Here is a 6377-nt window from a genome sequence, read left to right on the forward strand (position 1 = left end):
TATTAGTCACAGAGATCTCTGGCCTACTGGAGACCCAGTGCCAGAACCTGGTTCCCACAGGTTCCCTGCCATGGTGCAGGGAACCATGGCATTTCTACATTAATTTATTCATTTATGCCACCACCAAGGAAGGCACCTAGGAAATTAGTGAGACAAAACAAACCACAGCTGGCTGCCTCCCAGACCTGCAGACTTAAAAACGGCCATAAAACTTTCCAAACTATGTAAACAAATAATAAAAAATGTTATAAAACTAGTGCTGCTCATTCGCCTCACCCTCGCCCTCATTTAGGGGAAGGAGGGTGCAGACCACGGCTCACAGGCCGCTTCACCGTCAGTTTTCAACCCGTTCTCGCAAATTTAATAAGTCAATATTGACTTATTAGTTGCATGCATAGGTGACATACTAAACATAATAGTTTCCCTTGAAAAGCTTCATAGAAAACACCGACCTTACCTAACCTACTTAGTACTGTATGTTAAAATAAGCATCTTATAGCTTCGTAATTATAATTGTTACTTAACCTATTATAGGTATAGGTTAGGTAATAATTGTAATTACGAAGCAATAAGATGCTTATCTTAACATACTAAGTAGGTTAGGTAAGGTCGGTGTTTTCTATGAAGCTTTTCAAGGGAAACTATTATGTTAAGTATGTCACCTATGCACATATTTAATAAGTCAATATTGACTTATTAAATTTGCGAGAACGGGTTGCAGTTTTACAAATGATGTAACAAACCTGATACCCAGGGAAAGGGAGGATGTCAGGGAGCCACTGGGGCTCACCCAGAAATTTGCATTTGATTACACTTAATGCTGGTTTTCTGGGAGGGAGCCCCCTTGTAGCTCCTGAAGCTAACTATCCATAGAGAAGGAAAAAACAGGCACTTACCAGGGAGGAAAAAGCACCGCAGGTATCATAGTGACAGAGATATATTCGGCTGAGAAAACCAACCCAATGCACACAGCGGCGCTATGACCCAGGAACATTGACAAAATATAGGGCTGGCATAACCCTGTTCAACCTCCCCCCACCCCCCACCCTAATATCATCCAAGGATATTTTAGCACAAACAGCTGAAAGAGTAGCATATTTCTGGATATCATGGGCATGAGGGTTGACCGCAGGCTGGCTAGACTGAATGACATTGCGAACGAGCCTTGGAACAGGGTACCAAGGAAATACTGTAGTATTAACCCAAAAGATGTCCACCGAGACAGAAGTGATGGCACAAAAGTAGCGACAGAGCCCCACCACTGGACACATAGATGATTGCACAGCCAGTCAAGCCAACCAAACATTAACCCCCCAATGGACCCCTCTGCAAACTAACCAACTCATTTTTTGCCAGAAAGGATGGAACTGGCTAGAGACATACTGTACAAACAGACCCTCGGGACTGAAGAAACAAAAACCAACAAAAATTAATTCTTGTAATGGTGGCAAGTCTCAAACAAAAAAAATAAAGTTACACGTGAACTGCCAAGCATAAAGCTAATCACCAAGCATGTAAACTGACTCCAATACGTTTAATTATATATAAAAATACTTCTACATAACGTGTCACAATATCAAAACAATAACAAGTAATATAGCTTATTTATGGTCTCATACTGCCTGTAACAAAGACTGTTAAGCTTATCAATGTCCCCCATTAGGTCAACGAGGACCTTCCCCAATATGCAACACAGCAGACAGCTTCTGGACACAGTACCAATTTAGTACCAGGTGAACAAGGCACCAAATGTAAAGAAACATGCCCAAACATCTTGGCCTGTCAGGAATTAGACTCGCATTAAATCTGTTGTGTGCTGACTGTGCCAATCACTGCACTACAGTATTAATAGATGAGGTGTGAGTGTGGGGGTATGAGGGAGGCATTCTGGGCAGCTTTAGTGCTAAATCTTGGAGTGACATTTGATTCCATCTATGGCAGCACATACTGGGTACAGGTGCTTGTATTAAAGCCCAGTGGACCTGAAACATTTTTTGGCATCTGGCAAAAATCCCTACAGTAATCACACACACGACTCTTTTGGGCAACCAGTCACTTTTTGCAGCAAAAAGGTTCATTACTTAAACATTAGGTAACTGTGTAATACATCATAAATTGTTCAAAGAGACGATCTATTTTTCATGCAGTATTAGTAATTAGTTAACCCTTAAACCGCTAACTGTTAAATAGCAAACATCCCCAGGATGCTCAAGAAAAAAATTGTTCCGAAAAAATTATTTTTTCTTATGACATAGTTAATTAGCCTTCAGGAAGCACACAAATCTAAATAAAGTCTTGTGGTTCAGCTGTAGTGGCTTGGAGAAGTTGCATATTTTTAGTTGAGGTGCCGCATAGGAATAACTTTGTTGATTTCACCAAGGGGATCCTTCCAGAAATTGTACTAAAAATACTGTACGCCTGTATATATATTTGATAGAAATCTGAATGCTAAATCAGTTTAAAATGTACATTAGCGACATTTTTCCATAACTCCTAATTCTTACTCAGAATAATATAACTAGTACTGTAAATACTGTAGGCATTAAACCACAAAATACATTATTTATAAAAAGTGCTCTATTACATCCCCTCATAATAGTGTTATGCCAGCAATCAGGACAAATGCAAATTGCATCTTTCATATCCTATTATTGATATCACGAGTTGTCAAATAAACTGATAGTAATCTGTAATTAATAAAAGAAAGCATGTAATGCCCAATTACTGTAGGTTTTAATTATGAAAGCTATAGTTGAAAGACATGGTATTATCCTTATGGAAAAACATTTCCTACCATCAGTGTATTGAAAATAAGTAGGGTAAGGAACCCCCTGTAAACAATATTCAGCTCTTAAAACATGAATAATAATACTGCACTCTTTAAAATAAAATTCTATAATTTAAAAAAATCTGAAAAATAACATCAGATTACTTCCACTGGCACTTACTGACTGTCACTGTCTAGGACTACAGCTGAATTTTTCCACTTAAACAGTCAGGCAATTCCCAGCACTAAGACTGCACCTGTGTTCAACAGTGACTCCTGTATATTATCTGTAGTTGGTGCCAAGAGTTCTTTTACTCCCCATGCCCAACCTGGTGCCCGGTTTCTGTTGTGATGATCAGCAATGCAGTTGCTTAGAGTTGCTAGCAGGTTTATGTACCCATTATACCATGATTGGTCTGGCACTTCCTGCAAGAACTTGTCCAATTGTCTCTAACACATCCAACAGTGTTCTGGCAATATTTCTTATATTTGGTGGGAGGAGGATGAAGAGCCGTATTCTTTCCAATACAGTACGTTACTTATCCGGGGCATTGCCTGGTAGTGTCTGGGATCAAGACTGCACCTGATTACTTGCACCTGTAAAGACTAGCAGTATCTGGGTCCAAGTGACATCTGTGTATAGTGACATTTGGTTGGACATCTAATGTATAACAGCAATTCTAGCAGTATCATTTTGATTTTGATGTTCAAGACTTTGGACACATTGCCCCTACTACACAAGACAATCTTGTGCTTGTGGGATCCACTTTTCCACTGTCAACAAACTAATTTTCACATACATTATATAATATTAAATGTGTTATTCTATTCTTATTCAAATCATTCTATCATAGAAAAAGAGTATTCATTTAAATAAATTTCAGTGAACTGCAATACCCAGGGTAGTTTAATTATCTTTGGTAATTTTAACACGTTATCCCATCTCCCTTGACAATATACTCGTATACTGGAGAATTTGTAGGCACTTTATTGTATCTGAACTTAAATGGTTCGTTTTGAATAAAAGGCAGTTTGCACAATAAATTTGCGACATCAAAATTCTTAAGTTACCCCTTAATCACTTATATTCTCTCTCCTTTTTTAAAATTAATATAATTTTCATTAGAAAAATATATTCCCAGAAAACGTTACAAGAAGACAAGACAGACTGTGAAGACGTAAGGAAGCAGATGTGAGAGGAAGGAGTAGGCAAGAGGCCGCGACACGATGGCCGTGGGAGAGAGTGGCCCAGCCAGAGGGACGAGTTGGCGCCTCACCGCCTCCACTCCCATCTACACCTCATATACCCAAATATTCAAACATATATCGCTACAAAAACAACATGGAACCGTACTATTGATCAACGTGTATCTTTCGATGTGGTTCTTGAGTACACTCGAAGATTATGCCGCAAGAAATTCCATGAGGAAGCTCAGGAAGGTGGCCCTTTGGCTTTGTCGCTCGTCCCATCCGAAAGGGGATGTCGCACATCACTCACGTTTCACTCATATTTTACGACTTCCGTTGGCTCGAAGACTTTTAATTTATAACAGAACAGACTCCCAGGCCCATACTTACTTGGTGGTGTTAAATTTGTAGGTTTCCCCTTTTAGTTTGACGAGAAAACACTAATGTATTGCAAGTATGACACAGACGCCTACCATCTTCGCTGGTGAGCGATGATCCCTCTAGTGCACACAGTGGCCGAGAGATGGCATCTCCGTCCGCCAGTCACAACGCGTACCGCCACTGACGTAATTTACCGCCACCTTTGAACATATATATGCTACTTCTTACTTTATCTCTCATACTTATATTTAAGGACAGAATTGTCAAGTCAAAGTTAGGGCTCTTGTCAGTAGCGTTTAAAACATTAATATAATTCATATGAGAGCCTGTAACACGTGACAGAAAATAGAAATATAATGAAAATCAATACCTGTGTACCCAGGCAGCCATGATGAAGAATGGGAAACCAGGGCGACGGGTCCAAGCAGCAGCTCCTAGCAGGACGTAGCCATGCATGCCCATGTCCATTCACTCCTCCAATCTCTGCTTCACCTGCTTAATTGTTTACCTTATACAATCGTCACATATCACAATAAACAGTTATGATACTAAGGTTTAATTTAATGATGTTCAAATTAATTTTGTATTAATTGGTAGACTACAATATTTGCCGGAATTTACCTGAGGGCCACTAACGCTAGTGGCTTCGACGAGAACAGGAAGCCGACGGCTTGTCAAAGGTCCCCTTCCCCCCATTTGCCCGGATAATCTTTTCCAGTTAGATTTTAAAATGTAACAGAGTTTTGGCATTTACAGCTTCGGCGGGTAAGCGGTTCCATGGGTGAAAAAGCATCTCCTGTTCTCAGTCCTGCATTGTGGCTTGTTGAGCTTAAAACCGTTGCTTCTTGTTCAAGTTAAATCTGACCTTTTGAGAAATTGTCCAGATCAAAATCCTCTAAATTGTTCAGTATTTTAAAAGTTTCAATGAGATCCATCCTGTCGTGCCTGGTTTGCAGTGTTGTTACCCATGTGGCCTTCAACCGTTCCTGATACGAGAGTTGACTTAGCTCTGGAAGTGATTCTTGTTGCCTGGTGTTGCACTTTCTCCGGAGCAGCTATGACTTTTTGAAGATGAGGTCTCCATGCCTGGATGCAATAATCCAGGTGGAAGCGCACCAGAGATTTATACAACTAAATGACTACCTTCTTTTCCTTAAATATAAAGATATGCATGATTATTCCTAGGATTTGGTTAGCTTTTTTTTTCACTGCCGCTCCCACTTGTTGCGCAACTTCCAGTGATGGATTGATTTTGACCCCTGGGTCCTTTTCTTCATAATCTGTTGTAAGGTAGTGTTGTTAATTTGGTAGTTGTGACGTGGATAGTTATGACCCATATGCAAGGTCTTGCATGATTGATATTAAAAAGCTTTTGCCAGTCTTCTGACTATTTTTGGAATTCATGTAGATATCTTTGTAAGGTCTCAATATACTTTTACCTTCACGCTTTACTATAAATCTTAGTCATCTGCAAATTTGATGATGTTGTTTGTAATATTCGCATCTATGTCATTGATGTATACTACAACAAGGGTTGGCCCCAAAATGGACCCCTGTGGTATCCCACTTACCACATTTCTCCAGTCAGATTAATTTCCATTTAGCTCGATCCTTCAGAAATGTAATAACATTACATTGCAGCAGATTTATGAAGAAAAGGACCTTGGAGTAAAATCTATCACTCAGTAAAAGTTGCACAACAGGTGGGTGCAGCAGTAGGGCTAGCAACACTGCAAACCAAGCACGACATGGCGGATTTCATTGAATCTTAAAATACTGAACAAGTTAGAGGATGTTGATCCCGATATTTTCTTCAGAAGGTCAAATGTAACACAAATAAGGAGCAACGGTTTCAAGCTCAACAAACCACAATGTAGGACTGAGAACAGGAGATGCTTTTTTCACCCACAGGGTTATAAACCCATGGAACCGCTTACCCGCCGAAGCCGTAACTGCCAAAACTGTGTTGAGTTTTAAAGTATACCTAAAAACGATCAAGGCAAATGAGGGTACCTTTAACAAGCCACCGGCTTCCTGTCCT

General features: G+C 39.9%; 1 protein-coding gene across 1 annotated transcript in view; it reads right to left on the reverse strand.

Annotated features, from left to right (window-relative positions):
• The window catches only part of LOC123759389 (serine-rich adhesin for platelets), a 55042-nt gene extending 50567 nt beyond the window's left edge, over positions 1-4475 (reverse strand). The window contains 1 exon segment of the mRNA XM_045744370.2: positions 4346-4475. The gene's annotated coding sequence lies outside the window, so the exon portion shown is untranslated.
• Positions 4476-6377: the final 1902 nt, after the last annotated feature.

Source organism: Procambarus clarkii, chromosome 32, assembly GCF_040958095.1.
Source record: "Procambarus clarkii isolate CNS0578487 chromosome 32, FALCON_Pclarkii_2.0, whole genome shotgun sequence".
In the NCBI taxonomy this organism is placed as follows: domain Eukaryota; kingdom Metazoa; phylum Arthropoda; class Malacostraca; order Decapoda; family Cambaridae; genus Procambarus; species Procambarus clarkii.